Below are 5,291 nucleotides of genomic sequence, written 5' to 3' on the forward strand. Positions count from 1 at the left end.
TGGGGTATGTTTGACCCCAGACAGCTGTATAGCAAAATTGATAAGGAAAAAGCATATTAACTGAAGGAGGCAATTTGACCCCACCTCGCCATTCGTATAGGTGGTTCCCCACCCTAGTGGTCTAGGGAACAAGGCACTTGTTTAAAACATGTTTTTTATTGTTCTTTTTTGTCATAACGACACGAATATTTAATTGTGACATCACAGTGGTTTGACATTGACAATTGAAAATATAGGGTAAATATGGCTTCTTCAACGAAAATGGCTTCCGACCACTGTCTAATGAACAGATCAAAAATATATTTAACCAGGACTACATCGTTATGAAGCATTTTTACGGTCGGCGGTCATCGTCATCAGAACACCCATTCCGCACCAATGATATATATCTGCATGCTGTACTGACGACGATTTCTTGGGTTCAAGCCCCCCCCCCCATCGGATATGTCAGCTATTTTGGGTGCATATCGGCCGTAGGCCCATAATGCATGTTTTTTCGTACGTGTTTCCACAATTGTGGGGTAATTAACATCTAAATAAACATGTTTTTGAAGGCAATTGATTAAAACAGCGCTTGTTTTAGACGTAATCCTGCATAACACAGTGCCAAGACAAGACAAGAATGACGGAGACTTACCAGAGTTCTGACCATTCCTGGTCGAATATCTCGGAGATTTTTAACGGTGCGAGCGACGTCAATTCTATTCTCTCTCTCCACCCTTGCGATGATGTTTGCGACTGCTATGAATACTCCTGTTCTCCTCAATCCGTCACTGGAGTTGAGGATACACAGAAAAAGAAAGATTTATATGGGAAAAAATAATATACAAATGTACGACTAAAATTCGATCGACAAGATAGATCAGTAATTTGTGGATTCATGTTAAAACTGAAAATCACCCACGTGCAATGCACCAATACCGTTGCAGCATTTGCTTGGTCGTCATTCTCGATGGTGTATTTGATAAGATCAATCAGCAAATCCTCGTTCTCGGGGACTTGGTCACTCTTCCAATGTACAAATTGATGCTGTATGATTGTCTGGAAAATGAATACCGTGGGGTACGAATCCAGCTAATTTTCCAACATCAAATGTCGGTATCACACCATTACCAAGCAATAAAATGTTCCACGCCGGCTCAGCATATCAGTGCATATCAAGTCGCCATTGCATTGACTTGACGAACATTTTGAATGGTTATGTTACCTTGCGATATTTGGTTCACGTTAACGTAAATAACGACAAACTCGCTCAGCAACAGAGAATAAATTAAGAGAGTAACAAGATGAACTCCGCCCTTGGCGACATATCATTGGATTGTACACGTACGTGGTACGATCAGTTTAAAGTTAAATTATTACCCTTAGTCGGTTGCGCAATATCGTAGCCGAATGCCAGTCGCATCTATAAGTAGCCTTTATTTCTGCCGTGGATTTGCGACAACCATATATATATATAAATATTTGATTAGGTGTGGCGTCCCAATTATGGTTTGTGAAATCACCTCCACGTGAAATCGTCGATGGTGCCATGTTTTAGGCTGTTTATCAATCCCTATAACCGGGTGTCGTCGCTATTGAAGATCCGATTCATATCATATCCTGACACGTTGCTAGAATATCTCAATGCAATAACGTGATGTTGACACGGTGTTATTGCATGTCCTAGCAGAGTCATTGATATTGATGCTGTCTGGTTTCCGCGACTCTTTTCTCGTTCTTTAGTAGCATGCGTCCGTAACCAGACCCGTCTCCATGCTCTTATGTAAATACCCGAGGGAACAGCGAGTAGGAGCAACCCAGATAAACTGAATCTCGGAAACTTCAAATCGTTCCAAAGCAAATACTCACATCTACCGCTTCTCGTGCACATGTATATATATTCATGGTTCACTCACCCGTGGTTGTTGATTTCGCTTCTTTAGATAAAATATTCTTTCGATCGACGCCCTTCTTTTGTTCACACTGTGGAGGGTGATGCTTATGCTGTTGTAGGACAATGGTGCATGGAGCACCGAAGGCCAGTATTCGAAAAATTGACCTTGGTCGTCCTACAGCATGAACGAAATGGTCAAGATACCGCACCTTTCAAATTGGCATCCTCAAAGGATCTGCGGTGAACCAGACATTACTTTTATGCCGGGGGTCACCAACTCAAAATTGGCCTATTTTCCATGAGGGCTAATTTTCCAACTTGGTAGACGCCACCCCGGCCAAAAAATAGCAATATTGAAAGGCCAAGGATCTATGATACTGTTGCGTCACTCAATACCACGTTTACATAACCTGTTTCCGTCCAGGTGATGTCCCGAGGGCTACATGCTGACAATGGACCGTCAGTTCGTGACCAATGCTCAATATCACAAGAATAGCCTTAGTGTAGCTGTTAGCTTATACGAGAAAGAAGATGAATGGTTGTTAAACATTTTACCACTGTTGGGATGACTTGTCATTTGAGGGGCGTTAGAACGCTACGGGAGCGCGAAAGAAAATGGCTTAGCATTTGCAGTAGGTCATATAGGGATGTGTAGTATAACATTAGATCTATAGTTCTACAAATAGCTGACTTCTCGATGTGATTTTTACTTCTACTAAATTCATCAAATGTTGTAATTTTTCGTCGCGCATATCATATAATGGCGATTTATGCTGTATATTTCCGTGGAGTGTAATTCTTCTCAAATGTTGGTCTCATGATTCATGCGCGCGTACGTTTAGTTGGCAAAGATTCAACTAAAAAGTTCCATCACACTAGATATGAGTGTTATAACAATAGGCGTTGTATGTTGCAGCATAGGCTACTGCATATCTAAGTCTTGGAAAGTGGCACTATACCAATTTTATTAGTGGTATCCCTCTGTACAGTAGACACACTTAAAAGTATTCTGGAAAAAATGATAAACTATCTCGATGCATCTGGGACCTACAAACTGAAATTGGTCATGTTCCAGGTGATTTACTGATTGCACAATGATCACACTAAGCAATAAAACTATACTCAATGCTACTTCAGCACATCATCATTCGCAGGGTTGAAATCTGGGTGTGTACATTGGGCTCGTAACCAATGGGTATGATGTCGTACCCAACGATTGAAATAACAACCTTGGGTTGATCGAGCAAATAGTACATAAAAGTAATATATCGTTTATTAGTTAAGTGTTGATTGGGCGTGGTTCAAGCGCGAAGTACTTTCATTTCCCCGGACAACACCCCGATGTATCGCACCATCGTGATTAGTGCAACCTTTAAAATATGGGGGGAGTCGCCAGATCATATATATTTCTGAAGAGAGCTCTGGAAGAAAAAGAAGAATCTCTGTTTTAGACCATCGATTTCGATATTTTCGATGACATTTCAATAACATTATTAGCATAATACGATGGGACGGAACTTTGCACAATTTCGTAGCAGTCGAGTGAGACACAGATTCTAATACATATTCTGTTTCGGATAGTTTCGGCTAAATGTAATCAGAAGTGAGCTTTGATCAAAAGCCCAAATAAATAACTCATCAACTCATATAGGCTTAACCAGTGGTTCTCGAGCAGGGTTGCAACCAATTCACAAGGTTCCGATCAATGTTCCCTAACAGCTGCGCGCGTGCGCGGCCGCGCACTGCTGTCAAAGTAGCCGCTCTCAAAAAAATCAGTGCCGCGACCGAGAAAGCCGCAGTGATGACCTTTTGTAATTATTTCCTGGTCGTTACGCACTGTCCTCCATTGAACCGCACAGTGAGTTGGTGAGTGTGCGCCGAATCGTGAAAAATTAAAGGGAACATTGGTTCCCTGGCATACGTCAATCTCACTTTTATAGTTTTGACTCGAGTCAAGTCGAGTCATTTTAAATTGACCATCGAGACAAGTCCTAGTCCAAGTCAGTGAGTAGAGGGTCAAATTCGAATCCGAGAATGGTGTGAAGTTCGGTTGAACATCGAATAACGCATGCTTTCGGACAAACTAATACCGTTCACCTTGGCTACGAAATCGCGAAAAATTGTGATTTGCATTGGATTTGGTATCCCTTATTGTCCATAGCTTTACAATGCCTTGCTTCAACTTAGAAAACTATAGAAAAAATTATTGTGAAAGAGAGATTCAAGCTCGTACCTCGAATTTCGAATTGTTCAACGTAATCACTTTGTCAACTCGATTATCCCAGAGTGCTCGCAGGAAATATTCCACCGTCGATTTCGACGGTCCTTTGGATGCAATAAAATGCACCCTTTCACAGTAAGTCTGAATTAAAATAATTTTTTCACTTGACCAACGCACCCATGAAAGTTTACAGCATCGCATAAGGCAGTGGTTCCCAACCTTTTCGTCTCGTGCCCCCCTTGGTCGATATTTCAGCTACCCCCCCCCCCCTATGAAAAAGTTGCCTGTGACTAAAAAAATGTGCTTTTCACCGCGCAGCCATTTGTTGACTGAGCTAGTGTTGAGATCAGAGTCACTACCTTCGAGTCACGAGTCATCTCGAGTCATTGCACATTTTGACTCGAGTCAATTCAAGTCGTTCGATTTTCGAAGATGACTCGAGTCAAGTCAAGTCCCTCTTTTTTTGGAGGTGACTCGAGTCAAGTCACAATTCTAGTCAAATTGAATTTTCGAAGTACCAGTGACGATTTTAAATCATTACATTTCGCTAGCTGTTTTTAAGACAAAATAATTGGCCATTCATCTTGAATCAAACAACGAAGTATAAAGTTGAAGATGCATGCAAGAAGGCGTTGTGTCGTTCACACTCTTAGAACTGCAAATAAAATACGTGAGTAACAACACTATGTTATTATCAGCCAAGAGGATCGAGTACGAAGCCTTTAGAAGTCTAAACAAGTTATATCATAATAATAATACAATCATACAAGAGGGTGAGAAAGTTATCACTGCGAAACGTAAGCACTGAGCCTTCTAAGAAACAGAAATACGTTGCTATTAGATAAATCTATTGCTACTACATCAACGTGAGCAGCGATCATTTCGTTTGTTGTCAATTTGTTTGTGGTGTAACAATATGGGATCATCAGCGAAACGCACACGCACAATCGGTGAATGACTGGTGATTGGTTACTCTCACAATGTGACACAGGCGTATTGCGAGCAAAACGAACATACAGAAAATACAGTGATTTAATCGACACTGTTTCCTTGATGCCTTGAAATTGACTCGTAAATTTTGGTCCGAGTCACGAGTCAATCCGCATTTTCGAAGCGCCGAGTCGAAACAAATCAAGTCAAGTCATTTTTGCAAAGTGACCCGAGTCAACTCAAGTCATTCGAAAAAGTTGACTC

General features: G+C 41.2%; 1 long non-coding RNA gene across 1 annotated transcript; it reads right to left on the reverse strand.

The window, feature by feature from the left end:
• Positions 1 to 432: 432 nt before the first annotated feature.
• On the reverse strand, positions 433 to 4,359 carry LOC145436848 (uncharacterized). The gene is made up of 3 exons (XR_013914438.1): positions 1,899 to 4,359; positions 905 to 1,041; positions 433 to 773 (listed from the first exon to the last, which is right to left on the reverse strand). It is a non-coding gene; the product is annotated as an uncharacterized LOC145436848 (long non-coding RNA).
• Positions 4,360 to 5,291: the final 932 nt, after the last annotated feature.

Source organism: Botryllus schlosseri, chromosome 4, assembly GCF_051294905.1.
Source record: "Botryllus schlosseri isolate E-star chromosome 4, Bs_hap1, whole genome shotgun sequence".
NCBI lineage: Eukaryota > Metazoa > Chordata > Ascidiacea > Stolidobranchia > Styelidae > Botryllus > Botryllus schlosseri.